The sequence below is a fragment of the Lolium rigidum genome, chromosome 1 (genome assembly GCF_022539505.1).
Source record: "Lolium rigidum isolate FL_2022 chromosome 1, APGP_CSIRO_Lrig_0.1, whole genome shotgun sequence".
Lineage (NCBI taxonomy): Eukaryota > Viridiplantae > Streptophyta > Magnoliopsida > Poales > Poaceae > Lolium > Lolium rigidum.
In genome coordinates, this window is record NC_061508.1 from 262,316,029 (window position 1) to 262,335,722 (window position 19,694).

The following is a 19,694-nucleotide window of genomic DNA, read 5'->3' on the forward strand; positions in this document are numbered from 1 at the left end:
AGAAAAGGAAAAAAATGGGGCCGCCAGGGTTCGAACCTGGCCGGCAGGGGTTTGGCACAAACCACCCAGGGACAGAGCCAGTGCGGTACTAAGCGGGATATGTCAATCCCCCCCACGTTATTCTTTTGACCCAGACATAAGGAGGAAGTGGCGCACCCCTAGAGGTGCGCCATTGCTAAGCCTCATAGTGGCGCACCCCGAGAGGTGCGCTATTGCTAAGGCGTCAGGGGACTTAGTGAAATTTCCCCTTTCTTCCCCCGTCCACCTGAGCCACCCCTCCCCTTCTTCCCTTGAGCGACGCCGCCGTCCCTCGATCTGCCTCGCGCTGCCACCCCTCCCCTTCTTCCTCTCCGCCGGCGACGCCCTGCGCCCATTCACCACTGCGCCCTCCTCTCCGTCGGCCACCTTCTCCTGGATCTCCGAAGCCACCTGCTCGCGCTCCATTCCCCACTGTGGCCAGATCGAGATTTCCCCACCTGCTCGCCGTACTCACCGCAACACGTCGTGGAGCACCGGCAGGAGAAGCGCGCCTTCGACCGCTGACGCCGCCGTAGAGGACCGCTGACGCCTTCGACCGCTGACGCCACCGCGCATCCTTCCCAGGTAGCCGCCGTGCTCCTCCCCTCCTTCTCCTCATGCTGCTTGGTGCTTCCCCTCGAGTCTGCGCTGTTGCTGCTGCTCGGTGCTCCCCCTCCCCAACTAATTAGATTAACTGGCTGATTCCAACATCCGTTCAAACCATCAGCACTTTACATCATGGATACCCAGTGTATGTTGCCAAGGTGCCCTCGGGCCATGGCTTTGTCGATAGTGGCTTCGCGGAGAACATCTTCCTGCGGTATGATGACATCTTCGCCATGCTGAACAGTTATCCGCTGCACTACACCTTCATTCGCCTATACTCGCTCAGCAAGGCGATGTGGATCATTAGAAACAACATCCCGGACATCGCGATAGCCGACCCCTTCTACATGCGTGCCGTCCACTTGGCCACCGCCGGAGACCGGGCAGTCGCGAGTGGATACCTCAAAGACTTCTTTCTAGCGAACCAGAAGAAGTGTAACCTCCTCCTGCCTGTATTTCCCGAGTAAGTCACCCCTCACCGTACCGGTCTTAACTCGTGATTTTTTTAGATTTCAATCGTCATGTTCTTAAACATTATGTGTTCTACGCAGAGACAAAACCTGCACACTCATCTCCATAACCCCGAAACATTCCGTGGCCACATACCTCGATGCGGACGGTAAGTCAACCACGGACTACACGAATGTCAAGGCCGTACTTGATGATGCTCTCAATGGCTACATCAAAGCGAAAGGCCACATGCGAGAGGCCAAATGTTAGGTACGGGAAGCATGTGTTCAAGCACCAAACAAAGTTTCCCTGCGTCAAGAAGCCGCCTTCTAGTAACAAGGATGCCTACTACGCCCTCTATCACATGGATAAGTTCATACGGGACCAGCAGCAGCTTACGCTACCTGAGCATCTCAGAGACTGGGCCAACAAATTGTCGCGGGTCCCTGACGACGGCATCAAGCAAGAGTTCTTTCGCATCCAAGTAGAGTTCTGTGAAATCATCTTTCAAGATGTCATTAGAAGCGCGGGGGAGTTCTATGCCGGCTATCAGCCGTCGAACAGTGACATAGACACAATGCTCCAAATGCAGGGTGATGACTACCGCTCATGGATGTGCTTGAAGAAAGGCGGCGGTTTTATCCACGCTCCTAAGTCCCTTTAGCCGAGTCTTGATGTGCGAGCCTAGTTATGTAGTTGTGAACTAAAGACGAGCTTGTGTTGTAATAAACTTTATCCAGCACTTTACTTGCATGTCTGTTTAATTAGTTTCGATGATTGTTGAACTTATATGTAATCGATGCTATTAATTACTAGTTCGGCTATGTTTGTTTTCATTTTGTTTGCATATGCAATTTAGTTGATACCACTTGGCTCTTTCTTCCATTTTAGCGCCGATGATTAGAATGTTCGGTCAACTGTACACCCCGGGGTGACGCAAGTGAGCCTGGTGTGATGGCACAAGTATCAATCTCTTGTGCATCCTACCTGGCCTCACTTACGCCATCCCGGGATCTTCATATTTGTTTCGACCAACAATGTATGAGGCCATCGTCATTCCATTTGCTTTGGTTTTTCAGAATGCTGATGATTAGAATGTTTGGTCACCTATACACTTGGAGGAGGGGCCAGTAAACCTGGTGCGATGACACAAATATCAATCTCTTGTGCATCCTACTTGGTTTCACTGACGCCTTCTCTAAATGTTCATATTTGTTCCGACCAACAAAATATGAGGCATTCCGTTTAGTTCATAATAGCTACTTGTCTCTTATTTGAGTTGGCACTTCTTAATTGCATTGGCCTTTCTTCCATTTTAGCGCTGATGATTAGAATGTTCGGTCAACTGTACACCCCGGGGTGACGCAAGTGAGCCTGGTGTGATGGCACAAGTATCAATCTCTTGTGCATCCTACCTGGCCTCACTTACGCCATCCCGGGATGTTCATATTTGTTTCGACCAACAATGTATGAGGCCATCGTCATTCCATTTGCTTTGGTTTTTCAGAATGCCGATGATTAGAATGTTTGGTCACCTATACACTTGGAGGAGGGGCCAATGAACCTGGTGCGATGACACAAATATCAATCTCTTGTGCATCCTACTTGGTTTCGCTTACCCCTTCTCTAAATGTTAATATTTGTTCCGACCAACAAAATATGAGGCATTCCATTTACTTCATAATAGCTACTTGTCTCTTATTTGAGTTGGCACTTCTTAATTGCATTGGCCTTTCTTCCATTTTAGTGCCGATGATTAGAATGTTTGGTCAACTCGTACACTCGGGGTGACGCCGACGAAGCTCGGTGCGATGACACAAATATCAATCTCTTGTGCATCCTACATGGCCTCGCTGACACCATCCCGGGTGTTCATATTTGTTTGGACCAACAATGTATGAGGCCCTTGTCATTCCATTTGCTTTGGTATCTCAAAATGCCGATGATTAGAATGTTTGGTCAACTGTACACTCCGGGGTGACGCCAGTGAGCCTGGTGTGATGGCACAAATATCAATCTCTTGTGCATCCTACCTGGCCTCACTGACGCCATCCCGGGATGTTCATATTTGTTTCGACCAACAATGTATGAGGCATTCCATTTAGTTCATAATACTTGGATCGTTTTTGAGTTTTCTCTTATTCGTTGCAAACATCTATGAGCGTGCACTAATGTTTCTTTGGCTTGTTCATATATGTGCAGATATGACGTGGTATGTCGTGTACAAGGGAAAGGTTCCCGGAGTCTACAACGACTGGGAGGAGTGTCGGAGACAGGTTCACCGTTTTAGCGGTAACAGCTACAAAGGGTACACCACTAGAGCGGAGGCCGAAGATAGATACGCACGCTATTTGGCGGGAGAGAGGAGGGAGCGGAGGAGGAACCGGATGAAGACCACTATCATCGGGATGGTGCTAGTACTGACTCTAGCTCTCTTCTATGTGATTGTACTTTAGATGATCGATCTTGTGTAATCATTTGCGACTTTGTAACCCCGTAACTTGCATTGTAACCTCGTAACTTCTCTAATGTGAAATCTTGTGAATCATGTGGGGCTAATGTGAAGAACTATGTATGGATGAGCTGTGCTGTTGTGTATATGTGTTATATATCCTGTATTGTGCTATTGTACCATATACAACCTGTATAAATACCTGCCAGGATACAAAAAATAATCGAAATTGTAGCAGTGGCGCACTGGTTGCCCATCAGTGGCGCACTGCCACTAAGTAGCAGTGGCGCACTGCCCTGGCTCTAGTGGCGCACTGCCCTGTGATCCCCTACAATTCTAGTAGTGGCGCACCAGGCACTTCAGCAGTGGCGCACTCCCACACGCAGTGCGTGGTGCACGTCCACACGCAGCAGTGGTGCGCAGACTCGCTGAGCGGTGGCGCACCCCAAAATCTAGCAGTGGCGCACCTTGTCTAGACAGTAGTGGCGCACTGCAGCGGACCAACAGTGGCGCACCAATTCGAAGTAATAGTGGCGCACTGCTGGACATGTCAATGGCGCACCACGCAGTGCGCCACTATTATCAAGGCTAGTAGTGGCGCACCACTAGTGCGCCACTACTAGGAGTTAGCAGTGGCGTGATAACAGTGGCGCACCACTAGTGCGCCACTGATGGCTATATGTGGTGCACCACTGAATGCCTTTTTTCTAGTAGTGCGCCCTCCTCTCCCCTTGGGCGCCGCCGCTCCCAACCATAGCCGCCGCCCCTCCCCATCCCTGGGCGCCGCCGGCCCCCCATCTCCCACCGCCGCCTCTCCCTACCCCAACCCTAGCCCTAGCCGCTTTCGCCTCCTAACACCACCAATGCTTCCGCCATGGACCGCTTCGACTCCTCCGCCTCAGGCTTCAACTCCTCCGGCTCCGGCAGCAGCAACCCCTTCGCCGGCCCCTCCGTCACCGTCATCCGCGACATCCCCATCGCCGAGCGTGTGCCGGTGAAGCTCTCCACCACTGCTGCCAACTTCTTCCCGTGGAAGACGTACTTCGGGCTGCTCTTCCGCGAGTATGATCTCCTCGATCACGTCGACGGCACCATCGACCTCCTCGCCATGCCGCACGACCCCGAGTGGCTCGCCATCGACGCCACCATCATCCGCTGGTTCTACCAGACCGTGTCCAACGACATCTTTCGCACCGTCGTCCGTGACGGCGACTCCGCCCACACGGTCTGGGCTAAGATCACCGGCCTTTTCACCGACAACAAAATCCAGCGGGTCACCTTCCTCCAGCAGGAGTTCTTCGGCACCCACCAGAACGACTTGTCTCTCAACGACTACTTCCTCAAGCTGAAGAATCTCTCCGACGAGCTCCGTGACTTGGAGTTTCCGATCGATGACAAGATCATGCTCTCCACCCTGTCGGCGGGTCTCGGCGAGGATCTCAGCAACGCCACCTCCAACCTCACGCTCCTCACCACGCCCACCTTCGAGCAGGCCGTGGCCTACCTACGCCTCGAGGAGCGCCGCCTCAAGCATCTCCGGGCTCGGGCGGCTCACACCGCCTTCGTCACCGGCTTCTCCCGCGGTGCCTCGACTCCCGCGCCTCGCCACACGGGTCCGCCGCCGGGCTTCCCTGTAGCCGGTCACCAGGCCGGCCAGACCGGCCCTTGGACCAGCCCGTCCGGTCAACAGGCCGGCCAGATCGGGCCGTGGACCGGCCATGCCGGCGCCCAAGCCGGTCAGACCGGCACCTGGACCGGGCAGGCGGCTCCTTCTAGCGGTGGTCGCCGTGGCCGTCGTCGCCGTGGCGGTGGTGGCAACGGCGGTGGCAATGCTGGTGCCAACGTCCCTGTGCCTCGTCCACCTCAGCACACCACCCCTCCGCCACGGACCGCTGGTCACAATCAGTGGACCGGGGTCGTTCACGCCTACTCCTGCCCGTGCCACGCGCCCCCTACCCGGGCATCATGGGGCCGCGTCCAGCCACCCACCAGGCGGTCTACGGGCTCCCCAACCTGCCCCGGCCTACACCGCCCCCCGGGCGCGACCCCGTGGGATCCCGCGCTCCTGACCGCCCTCCAGAGCGCCCCCTCCGCTGGGGCGTATGGTGGCGGTGGCGACTGGTTCATGGACACCGGCGCTTCCGCGCATATGACTGCGCACCCCGGTAACCTCTCATTTTCTACACCCGCTTCCACTTCCTCTCGCATCATCATTGGCAACGGTCACGCTCTTCCCATTACTCACACTGGTTCTGTCTCTTTTCCTTCCACTTCCACTCCTCTCTCTCTCTCCATAATGTTCTTGTTTCTCCTGACTTGATTAAAAATCTTGTTTCCGTTAAGTCTTTTTGTCATGATAACCCTGTGAATGTAGAATTTGACGCTTTTGGTTTCTCTGTCAAGGATGGTCGTACCCGGATGCTCCTCCACCGATGTGACAACCCCGGCGATCTCTACCCCGTTGGCGCGGCCTCCACCACCACCGCCGCCCACTCGCCCTCTCCGCCGGTGTTGACCTTTGGCACGCCTGTCTTGGCCATCCTAGCTCCACCGCTCTGCGTCAAATAATGCAAGGCTTCTCCTTTACTTGTAATAAAACGAATGCCCACTCTTGTGAAGCATGTCGTCTAGGCAAACATGTTCGCCTTCCATTTAGTTCCTCCTCCACAGTCGCGTCTTTTCCGTTTCAACTTATTCATAGTGATGTTTGGACCTTGCCGGTTCCGAGTAATTCTGGTTATAATTATTATCTTGTGATTCTTGATGATTACTCGCATTTTGTATGGACTTTTCCCTTCGCCGTAAATCAGATGTTGCCGCCACCCTCACCGCCTTCTTCGCCTTCGTCTCCACTCAGTTCGGTCGCCCCATCCACGCCTTACAAACCAACAACGGCAAGGAGTTCGACAACATCACCATTCGCTCACTTCTCGCCACCCACGGCGCCGTCTTCCGCCTCACGTGTCCATACACTTCTTCACAGAATGGCCGTGCCGAACGGATGATTCGTACCCTCAACGACTGCGTCCGCACCCTTCTGTTCCACGCCTCCATGCCCCCGCGATTCTGGCCGGATGCCCTCGCCACGGTGACTCTCCTCGTCAACATCCGCCCGTGTCGTGTGCGTTGGTCCTACACGCCGCATCACCTCCTCTACGGTGTGCCACCCGCCTATGATGACCTTCGCATCTTCGGCTGTCGGTGTTATCCTAACACTGCAGCCACCGCCGCGCATAAGCTTGCGTCGCGCTCTCTCCCTTGTGTGTTTCTCGGCTACCCCGCCAACACCAAGGGCTACCGCTGTTACGACCAGGTCTCCCATCGTGTCCTCACTTCCCGGCACGTGTACTTTGACGAGTTGGTTTTTCCGTTTCAGCAGGGACTCTTGGGGACATCTCCGACGACTCCCCCGGCGCCTGCTGGCCCTCTTGCGGCCGCGCGCCGACGACTGACCGCGGCGTCCCCCTCTACGCCGGCCCCGCCTGGTCCCTCGGCGTCTCCTTCGCCCGCGGCGCCCCCGGCGCCCGAGGCGTCTCCGGCACCCCCATCGTCCGCGGCGTCCCCTTCGGCCACCTCCTCGTCGGCTGCCTCATCGCCCGCCTCGCCACCCGTCGCTGCGGCCCCTGATCCCATGCTCACCCGCGCCCGTGCGGGCGTGCGGCGGCCGTCTACAAGCTACCCCGCCGACCAGTACGTCTGCACGGCGACTCCGTCCGCCGCGTCTGCCTTCTGGGCCAGCGGCAACAGCATCCTGCCGCACGACGGCGGCGTCCCTCCTAGCTGCCGACCCGGCCCAGCACTCGATCAAACCGGCCACTCGACCGTCCCGTCGGGCCTGCCGCCCGGTCTGCCGCCCGGTCTGCCGCCCGGTCAAACCGGCCCATATGCCGGCCCGTCCGGTCTGCCGCCCGGTCCAACCGGCCCCCGGCCGGCCCATCCGGTCCGCCACCCGGTCTATCCGGCTCCGCGACCGGCCCAGCGACCGCTCCTTCGCTGGTGCCCACCTCGGCTCGCGCCGCCTTGCGCGACCCACATTGGCGTGCCACCATGCAGGAGGAGTACGACGCGCTGCAGCGCAGTAGGACCTTGGAGCTAGTTCCCCGGCCCCCTCGCGCCAATGTCATCACCGGCAAATGGGTCTTCAAGCACAAGCTCGGCTCCGACGGTACTCTCGAGCGCTACAATGCGCGTTGGGTCGTGCGCGGCTTTCGGCAATGCGCTTGCTTCGACTTCACGGATACGTTTGCCCCGGACGTCAAACCGGGCATGATCCACACGGTGTTGCACCTCGCCGCCTCTCGCGCGTGGACGGTGCATAAGATGGACGTCTCCAACGCTTTCCTTCATGGCTATTTGCAGGAGCAGGTGTACTGTCAGCAGCCCATCGGCTTCGTCGACACCGAGCGCCCCGATGACGTGTGCTTGCTTTCTCGGTCCCTGTATGGACTGAAGCAGGCGACCCGCGCCTGGTACCAGCGCATCGCCAGCTTCCTGCATCAGCTGGGCTTCCGCTCCACGCACTCCGATGCGTCGCTATTCGTCTACCGGACCGGCAACGACATGGCATACCTACTGCTCTACGTCAACGACATCATCCTGACGGCCTCCACCGCTGGTCTTCTTCGACAGCTCACCGACAGTCTTCGCGCTGAGTTCGCGTTGAAGGACCTTGGCCCGCTCCACTACTTCCTCGGCATCGAGGTTGTCCGGCGTGCGGACGGGTTCTTCCTTCATCAGCGGAAGTACGCCCACGAGCTACTCGAGCGTGCCGGGATGCTTAATTGCAACCCTGCGCCTACTCCTGTCGACACGAAGGCCAAGTTCTCAGCCAGTGATGGGATGCTGGCGTCCGACACGCCGTTCTACCGCTCCATCGTCGGTGCTCTCCAGTACTTGACGTTGATGCGACCGGAGCTCCAGTACGCTGTGCAGCAGGTGTGCTTGCACATGCATGCTCCTCGGGATGCTCATTGGGCCGCGGTGAAGCGGATTCTACGCTACGTCTGTGGTACCATGGGCTACGGCTTGTCGCTGCATGCTTCCCCCTCGGCGTCGACCGACCTCGTCGCCTACTCGGACGCGGACTGGGCGGGATGCCCGGACACGCGATGCTCCACCAGCGGCTACTGCGTCTACCTCGGCTCGTCGCTCGTGGAAATCGCGCGCCTCGGTCCAGCTGCTAGCATTCTTGCCGGTGCGCGCAATAAAACATATTACTACCGCGCACCCGACCCACTGCGCCGGTGCTAGGTCTATATATAGCTGGCGAACTTACTGGTGCACCGGCAGTGATCAGTTATCGGCCTGTTCCTACTGGCGAGCTTTGGTGCACCGGCGGTAGCTAAAATAAGTGTGCCGGTAGTAGCCTTTTTTCTAGTAGTGAAATCTCTCTTTTCATCATCCTCAACTTCAAGTTTAAGAAACATTTGCTGCATTATGGGGTTAAGGCTAACAAACCTAGCCTCTAACATTTGAACTAAATATGCTGCAAAAGTTTCATAATTACGAGCAAGTTCTACGGATTTATCATCAATATCTTTATGCTTACTAACATGATTAAAGAATTCTTCAATATTATCGCTTCCAATTATAGAACCACTACCTATTGATAGGTCCTTCAGAACGTACTTAGAGATCAACATAATGAGCTAAAGCTAAAGCAACAAAAAAACAACTATACAAGAAACTAATTTTTTGTGTGTTTTTGATATAAATACAAACAAGACAAAGTAAAATAAACTAAGCAAAACTATAGCAAAGTAAAGAGATTGGAGATGAGAGACTCCCTTTGCAGAAATCCTCTTTCTCCCTGGCAACGGCGCTTGACGGGGCTTGATGTAATGTCTTGATTATTTCCCCGGTAACAGCGCCAGAAAAAGAGCTTGATGAGCGCAGATTGCACATCGTTGGGAAACTCCAAGAGGAAGGTATGATGAGCACAGTAACAAGTTTCCATAGGAAAGAAACCAATGTTTAATCGATCAGTAGGAGAAATGCGTGATTTCTGAAGGTGTTGCTAGCTGACTTGTTGCAGGGCACACCACCGGCGTCAGCAACAACGTGAAACCTGCACACAACGTTGATTAGTTTCAGATTGACGTCGATGAGAGTATGTCTTGATTGGGTGGCTAGACTCGGACTTTGTGCACTCATTAATAGGTCAGCCAAGTTGATCAAGAGAAAACGACTCTTACAAAACAGCAGCTGATAAGGTCATGCATGTATGGTATGATAACGACTCTTACAAACGACTCTCTCTCCGCATGTCTGCTGCCTGGGCCGGCCGGTTATACCGGCCGTTCTCCCTGGTCCTTTTTTCCCTACATCTCGTTTCCAGTAAGTTCACCCGGTATGACTGGGCACACAGCCAGTCCTACTGGACGCTTTTTTCCGTGACCTTTTCCTGCGCGAAACTTGGTTCCAACGGCTAGTTTTGCTATATTAAGTAACCCTAATTCCTTGAAAACTTACCTTTTGCCATTCCTTTGATCTAGATCCATTTTGTGAAGGTCTCAAGAACTTCATCAATATTCCCCAACTCAAATCTTTGATCCATTGTGTTTCGTCCATCGATTTTGTGAGTTGATCCGTGCATTTTGAAGATCTCATCATCCTCTCTCTCAACCACACATATTTCGATTTGGGCCATCATAACAAGTTTCCCTCTCCGATCTTGTTACTCTTGGAGGTTGAGTACTCCTAGGCGGTAGCGGTCGCCGGAAGCGATCAACTTGTGATCGAGCCGGCAAGTTTGTTGCGGGATCGAAGGCCTCCCTAAGGTCTTTACATAGTGGAAAGCACTCCTTCTTTGTGGAATTTGTTCACTGAGAAGAAGGTGAGCCTTCGTGACATTCAGTGTCCTTCGTGGTAACCGCACCTCTCCAACGGTGACTAGCTTCTCCTCAAGGAAGTGAACATCGGGATACATCATCGTCTTCGCGTGCTCCGGTTATTTCTTTCCAATTATTTAATTTATGATAGCCATCGAGCTTGAAGTTCTTGATATATGTATTTTATCATATAGGGTGCTCCATGCATTAGGCCACATTATTTATCTGCCTAAAATTGCAAACAAGTCAAGGAAATTTCTGTAGAACCTATATTCACCCCTCCCCCTCTAGGTTACTGACATTGAACTTTCATCCTGCGAGAACTATCATCCTCTAGTATTCCATCGCCGGAGTAGAAAAGACCGGTTTAATTCCACGACAACCTCCTGGTTGATGATTCTCGCAAAGAAACCCTAGATGCGTGTAAGGTCCTTCATGGAGTTAAATTCAGATTGTTTTATATCTAAATAAAAAATAGAACATAAGAGGTAAAATAATATAAACAGATAAAGCTAAAAGTTGAAAGGAAAACAAAAAACAAAACCAAAATAAAAATAAAAAAGGAAGAATAAAAAATAAAAAAATTGGAATTTTATTTTGCCCGGCCCCATGAGGCAAGCCTTTAGGCATCATTTCCCTCTTCAAGCTAATGGGCTGTCAAATACGATTTCCCGAGACAAATTTTTGTGAGTGGTGCGAGCCACACGAGTATAAAAAAACCGTAATTTCCCCGCCAGAGTATAGCGCCTTAGCTTTTATCAATTTCCCAATATCCTAGTGTCGTCAACGTATGTAACTTACATATGTACACGAATCATCCTATTTTCTTCCAGATCTCACCGTTTCATGCGGCTTCATCATAAATATCATTGCAGCCGTGTACATTACAAAATGCCAACAAACAGGGGGGCGTGTCAGGTGCAAACGCCTACATCCTGAAAATCTGCAAATTTCCTCTGAGGGCTGTTGGATCATGTACCAGTGATTGGGATTTCATGTGGGCCTTGGCACAGCCATTTCACAGGCAACCGCCCGCACCACAAGTTCACAATTTGCAGTATGGCCCTTCATATATATTCATCCTAAAAAAGCAGGCCTGCTAGTATAGATTGTGTCTCCTGTTCCTGGACCTTCTTCCATCCTTCCTGTGCCACTTGATTTGCTCGCTCATGTGCCACAAAATTGAGTAAAACGGGTTCAAATGCATATACATGATACAGATTTGCTTCAGCTACAGTGTATAAACACTTTAGCTAGCTGGTACTGATGTTGTTTGCTCACACTGGACAAGTATATGTATGATGGAGAATGAATATTGGAACGATGCAATTACTTTAGAGCACTCCCGACAATCTAGCTATTTTAAAAAGTACATTAATATTCACCCATGGGTAAAAGAAGTATCGATTAAGCATCATGTCTCCATGTATGCTTAGGGTTTCTGAAACCAATGTATGGATCAATAGAGCATGATAATGCACCATCAGCTCACCGGTACAAATCTTGCATTAATCTTCTAGAAACAATAACTAATACTACACTAGTTGAATGCCCGTGCGTTGCTACGGCTTATCAAGTTTTTTCGTCACATTGCAGAAATGTTAAAAATAAACTTCTGTTAAACATGACAATGTTTTTGAATTTTATGATTTATTGTACTCATATAAATAAAAAAAACCAACTTTATTATCTAAAATTGACTTTTGATTTTGGGTGCATATGCTCTTCCCACCCGAGAAACCGTTGAAATATCTAGAAAATCTTGAAAGTAAAATTCCGTGCGTACACCTCAATATTTTATGTGTGCACGTCATGTTTTACGAAAAACTAACAGTGTTTTTGTACCATGTAAGAAAGATAAATAAATGTCTCATGAAGAGATTTTTATGAGCACCAAATTTTGTCTTTTTACAAACGACCCAAAAGATATCGATTTTCCTTTAACAATTTCAGGAGCACATAGAATGACACAAAAAATATCGGTTCTTTCACTTTGTGAGCACTTAAACTGTCGAGATGTACGTGTGGCTTTTTTCAATTTTTTATTTTAAAATGCATTTTAAAAATCAGTAGCATATATGCTCCTGGATGCCAAAATGCCTTATCCTTTAATAAGAAAACGCTTTGTCCTTTAATTGTCTCTTATTAAAATGTTCGTAAAACAGGAAAATAAGAATGAAATATAGTTAACACCATTGGGAACGCTCTTAGTTCATGACGAATGTGTCTTGTTCATTCGTAAATAATGTAAGCATATGACGCATGTGCTGAACATGTGTGGATTTGACCGTCTTTATTACAAATTTTATATGTACTCCCTTCGAGTCTTTTTAATTAACTTAATTTAGTATAATGTTGCACTAAATCAGAGTCAATTAAAATGAATTGGATGGAGTACATCACATGTTGTAAGATTGTAATTAACATTTGATCATGCCGATGCGTGGCTGCTAAGCGCTAATAGGTGCTTCGAACTTGTGGCAAAATAATGCTTTATGGAATCACAAAGATAAAACATGCGTCATACATATAAGAGTAGTGCTTCAAACATGTGGCAAACTTGTTAAGCATGGAACAAAAGTTTCCTGGAAGAAAGAAAGTAGTGCTCAGCTACTTCGGGTGCCTCGCCACCAGTCCACCACGTCTTTCGCCGGAGGCGCAGGCCACCAACCCGATCCTGACCGAGGCGGCTGGCACAGACAACGGTCATGTGCCAGCACAGAGGAGGAGGAGGGGCAGGGGACTGCAGCTGTGCCCGTAAGCGCTGTGTGTGGCTGGATTTACTGCCGCCGGTGTGGCTTGCTGAAATTCTTCCTTTTTTATAAACAAAAACGTACGTAAACTGATCTAATAAGGAATACACCCAGCTGACTGATATCTAGCAAGCTATCTCCGCATCAATCAAGCCGGAGAGCTCCCTCGCGGTGTTGGTGGACGCGGCTTGCCTGCCCCCAGCCTATGCGCCGATACGTGCGCCTGCTGTACCTCACGCGCATCATGCGCTTCTCCCCATTTTCCGTCCACACGCGTGATTTCTTGTTACTAAAAAATTTCGGGAATATGGTGATGTTGTCCTTAGTAGCCTCCTTTCCGCATATAGATCAGTCACCGGCGGCCGGCTCATCGACATGTCCTCGTGCTCAACATCTTCTCTCTTCAAGGGTATGTGGTCAATACACGACCATGCTTTCCCTGTTGGTGTGGCTGACCCACTCGTCCTCGACGGTAACAACCACCTCGTGCTCCGGCCGGCCTTCATAGGCGACGTAGCCGACGAGGCAATGGCTGCTCGCTAGAGAAAACCGTGGGCAAAGAATCTGTGCCTGCGCGTAGGTGTCGTTGCCGGAAGGAGATGTCGGTGGCGGGCCTGGCGGCCACTGATTCAACGTTTGTTCCGTTTTCTTCGCCGATTCTTGAGACTTCGCATGCATGTCATTCCTCATCCATATTGACATCTTCTTCCGTGTCGTCCTTCATGGCTGCAACGATGCCTGTACCGATGATGCAAATACGTTGTCGCCCTCGACTGACGGCATGTTGCTCATCTCGACGACGTTTTCCTTTTTCCAGTGGTGGTGACGGCCGTGAGTCCTTTCCGGAGAACGTGGTGGCAGACGGTGTGGTCGCGTCGCCGGAGTTCCATTACAAATTATAAGCTAAGGGAGCACGAGAATAACTGCGTGTTCTTTTTTTTTCTGAGAAAAACTACGTTTTCGTATGTGAGTTCTGACACGAAAATGAGCAGCATGCCGTCAGAAGTTCCGGAAGATGAGCAGCATGTTCGTATGTGAGTACGTACTAAATCAAGGGATTCCGTATTTCTTTCAAACTGAAAGACACGAAGTCCAAAACTTGATTCGCGGAAGCTCCGTCCGGACGGATGCCACGTACTGTGGGTGCACGGATGGGTGCACGGGCAGGGCACATGCAAGCGAGAGAATATCGAGTGCTACAGCCACTATGTGTACTACCGATTCCGCACCAACCTGAACCATCAGATTTGTTTTAACGGTCAAGATCGAACGTGCCCTCTGACATTGGCACATATACAAATCAGACCTTGCTCTTTTCTGAATTCGTGGTACATGGTCCATCTTCGTCTTTATCCATCTGCTCACGAAATGAAACGGCCCCCAATCGCAGGGAGCTCAACCCGCTGCCGGCCTGCCACCGCTTAGCACTGAGTTGGATCCTCTCCCACCCGTGAAAATGTAATGTATGGCTGTGCGCCTGTGCCTTTTCTTCAAGGCGCCGCCTCGCCTAGTCAAGCTCCCGGGCCGAACTCATAGGCTAAAGGGGATAAATAGCAACTTCAGGCATTTGTCGCTGAATAATTTCATCCGACAGAAATATTTTTGAAGAGAGCCGTCGGGCATGCGATCTGTGCCGGCAACCCAGTCTGACTACCAGCCAACGGATGGTAGAAAACTACAGATGGGTATCGTGCTTGGGAACATCCATGCCACCGATAGAAACAGGTCCGGCGCAAACAGCGGTGGAAGTGCTGCTTCTGAGAAACGCGGTGGCTGATCGAGCTCCGTGTCAGCGTCAAGTTGAGCTGTGGCTGCAACTTGTGTCAGAATGGTGGTCAATCGGATCCTGTGAGTGGGAGGGGAGATGAAAGTAAGGATCCCGTACCAGAATACAAAAACACACAGGGCTTCATTGGCATATGTGCCATGGTGGGAGCTGATGGTGGAGTCATGTTTAATCCTCTCCCTCCAGTAAAAGTAGACGGTCCAGATTTTGCTGGAATCAAGTAGCACACAAGTGCCAAGTAGCACTAGATACTTTCTCACATGCAAGCCACGTCCGCGATGTTGTGTCTTGTGCGTGATCCGCCTTTTTTTTACGAGGTAGCCTGCGTGATCTGCGTGAGCTGAGTCGATCGTTTTTTAAAAGTTTTCTGCGCAAGATTGTAATGGGCATGTGCGTGAACTTTGGGCCATATTATTTTTCGCTAAACTTCGGCCCATGAACTTCGGCCCATGTGTGACACCAGGCAGTCACCTATTCCAATTTAATATACTACATAAGTTCTAGATAATATATACATATTTCGAACTGGAAGAGAGCAGCTATCCCGATGCGGCAGAATGGACCAACGGAGTGTATTGGTGTGCTTCAAATTTCTGTAGATAAAATGCATAAGTTAAATGAGATGACAATGAGAGAACATTTGAAAAATCCTTTAAATCTTAGGAAACTATCTGTGACTTGCAGAAAAAAGGTAATGTTGGGTACCAGGTATTTACTCCGTACCGAAAAGGATGTCGCGGACGGGGTGGAGGGAGTATTATAAGCAGGCAAGTGTATTTTTTATGTCAAATAGAAGAATAACATGGGTTTAAGACTCCAAATTCCTCTCCTATCTGTACATCAACTTACCACCGTCCCATTCCTCTAATACAGGTGCTTACCCTATTGTAAAAAAAGTGGAAGCTAAAAGAGCATGGGTAAGGTTTGATTGTAATAAAAGAAGAGGACATTCATCTAGGTTGATTTTTTTAGATAAACTTTACAATGAACATTTCTCTAAGAAAGGCAGAATCGCTACTATGAGGGTTGACATAACCATATGTGCTAACCATGGAAGGATAACAGGCCAAGCTTCTGATGTCTAACTCCAGAATTTGAAGAGAAAATAGACAACAAGAGAACATCTAGAACTGCCAAAAGAACGAACCAAACCTACACCAATGCCGTTTCATCATAAATTAAAGATAGTCCAGTGGTTGTAGTTCCGGTCATGTGGGATCCAGTAAACGCGAACTATAGAAGATGACTCAAGTGGTTCAGAATATGGAAATGTGCAATAGGTGAACATAAGATCAATCTGAAAAATCAGAAACATGACCTCATACAATTTACTTGGCACTTGCATAGACCATGGTAAAAAAAGTTCCTTGCAGCCACTTTACTTGGTGAAGTTTGCAGGAATGACAATGTTTGAAAATTGAAACGGGACAACACATCAATAAAGCTCAACCTAGGTGACTACTCTGTATGCTGTCATTTTAAACTTGCGAAACAAAAACCGAGAGGATTGAATACATTACCAGCATATTACAATGTTGATTTTGTATGACAAGTGCACTTCAAAGCTGCTGGAACTAGCATATGTTCTGGGACTGCACATTTGCACAAAACTGCTGGAACTCAATCATACCAGATAAAGAAAGAGGTTCAGTAGTGGAAAACATGGCTTTCGTGGGAGCCTTTTGTCGCGGGCGAAACTGCACCCGCGACAAATGGCGTGGCCACGTCGCCCCGAAACCCTTTGGAGCGGGCCGGGCCTTTTGTCGCGCCCTTGTCGCGGGTCGTAATACAACCCGCGACAAACCTCAGACCCCTTTTGTCGCGGGTTGTATTACGACCCGCGACAAAAGGGCGCGACAAAAGGCCCGGCCCGCTCTAAAGGGTTTCGGGGCGACGTGGCCACGCCATTTGTCGCGGGTGCAGTTTCGCCCGCGACCGCGACAAAAGGGCCATGGCTATATATACACACAGCCAGCCCCCCCACCTCCCTTCATTTTTTTCCTTGGTGGTGAAAGGTGGGGGTTACGCTACCTCTTTTTTTTCTTCATGTGCACAAGAGGTGTTTGATGAAATGTTTGTGAGGGATGTCACTTGATTTTATTTGATAAGATTTCTTCTTATTTTGATCCTAAAAGGTTAGCAACTATTTTCTCGTATACATAATTCGTACAATACTAATTTTAGTAAGGTGATTGCATCTGATACATAATTGTACTTATGATGCAGATGAGTCATCCATGGATGTACGGTAACCGATGTGCTCCCGCTTTCAGAGAGGGCGTGAATTCTTTCCTGCTTGTGGCCAAGGCCAACAAGTCGAAGCAAGGTTTTATGTTCTGCCCATGTCTGAAATGTAAGAACGAGAAGGATTACTCTTGCTCAAGAGACATTAAGAATCACCTGCTTCGGTTTGGATTCATGTCCAGCTATAATGTTTGGACCAAGCACGGAGAAGAAGGGGTTATGATGGAAGACGGCGATGAAGATGAAGATAACGATGACCAGTACCGATCTATGTTCTCTGAATGCGATGATACCGCAATGGAAGACAATGAAGAAGAAGGAGGTGAAGACATGCACCAGATGATCCTGTTGATGATGATCTTCGTCGGACCATTTCTGATGCAAGAAGAGACTGTGGCACGGATAAGGAGAGGTTGCAGTTTGACAAGATGTTAGAGGACCACCACAAATTGTTTTACCCAGGTTGTGAAGATGGGCAGAGAAAACTAGGTAGCATATTGGAATTGCTGAAATGGAAGACAGAGGTCGGTGTGACTGACTCGGGATTTGAAAAATTGATGATAATATTAAAGAAGTTGTTTCCAAGAAATAACGAATTGCCCGTCAGTACGTATGAAGCAAAGAAGCTTGTCTGCCCTCTAGGATTAGATGTGCAGAAGATACATGCATGCATTAATGACTGTATCCTCTACCGCGGTGAGAAGTACGAGAATTTGAATAAATGCCCGATATGCGATGCATTGCGGTATAAGATCAGAAAAGATGACCCTGGTGATGTTGAGGGCGAGCCACTCAGGAAGAGGGTTCCTGCGAAGGTTATGTGGTATGCTCCCATAATACCACGGTTGAAACGTTTGTTCAGAAACAAAGAGCATGCCAAGTTGTTGCGATGGCACATGGAAGAACGTAAGAAAGACGCAATGTTGAGGCACCCCGCTGATGGTCGGCAGTGGAGAAACATCGGGAGAGAGTTCCCGGATTTTGCAGGTGAGGCAAGAAACTTATGGTTTGGTCTAAGTACAGATGGCATGAATCCTTTTGGGGAGCAGAGCTACAGTCACATCACCTGGACCGTGACTCTATGTATCTACAACCTTCCTCCTTGGTTGTGCATGAAGCGGAAGTTCATTATGATGCCCATGCTTATCCAAGGCCCAAAGCAACCCGGCAACGACATTGATGTGTACCTAAGGCCATTAGTTGATGAACTTTTGGAGTTGTGGGCCAAACCAGGTGTACGTGTGTGGGATGAGCACACGAGCAAGAATTTGACCTACGAGCGTTGCTATTCGTAACCATCAATGATTGGCCTGCTCTTAGTAACATTTCAGAACAGACGAACAAAGGATACAATGCATGCACACACTGTTTAGATGAGACTGAAAGTAAATATTTGGGGAAAAGCAGAAAAGTTGTGTACCCGTACAATCGTCGTTTCCTTCCACGCAAGCATCCCTTAAGGAAAAAAGGCAAGCATTTCGCTGGCGAGGCAGACCACCATCCGAAGCCTGTCCCCCGTAGTGGTGCTGATATATTTGACATGGTCAAGGATTTAAATGTTATCTTTGGAAAGGGTCCAGGCAGTCGACCTGTTCCGAAAGACGCTGACGGACACGCGCCCATGTGGAAGAAGAAATCTATTTTTTTGGGAGCTAGAATATTGGAAAGTCCTAGAAGTCCGCTCTGCAATCGACGTGATGCACCTGACCAAGGATCTTTGTGTGAATATTCTAGGTTTTCTGGGCGTGTGTGGGAAGACAAAAGATACAACAGAAGCACGGGAGGATCAGGAACGTCATAAATGACGAAACGACAATCATTCAGGGCAGTTTGAAGGGCCTGCCAGCTACGCTCTTACCAAACAAGAGAAGGAGATATTTCTTGAAGCCCTATTCAGTATCAAGATTCCGTCTGGTTTCTCGTCGAATATAAAGGGAATAGTAAATATGAAGGAGAAAAAAATTCTAGAACCTAAAGTCCCATGACTGCCACGTGCTTATGACACAATTGATTCCGGTTGCATTGAGGGGACTTCTACCAGAAAATGTTCGACTAGCCATTGTGAAGATATGTGCATTCCTCAACGCAATTTCTCAGAAGGTAATGGACCCAGAAACTTTTTCAGGATTACATGAAGATGTGGTCGAATGTCTTGTCAGCTTCGAGTTGTTGTTCGCACCATCCTTCTTCAATATTATGACGCACCTCCTCGTTCAGCTAGTTCAAGAGATTAGAATTCTTGGTCCTGTATTTCTACACAATATGTTCCCCTTCGAGAGGTTCATGGGAGTCTTAAAGAAATATGTTCATAACCGAGCCAAGCCGGAAGGAAGTATCTCAAAGGGCTACGGAACTGAGGAGGTCATTGAGTTTTGTGTTGAATTTCTTCCTGGCCTTAAGCCGATTGGTGTTCCTGAATCTTGGTATGAGGGGAGGCTGACTGGAAAAGGCACACTAGGAAGGAAAGCAACGGTGTGCAGGGACAAGATTTCTTTCAATCAAGCACACTACACAGTTCTATACAATTCCATCTTGGTGGCTCCGTACATCGAGAA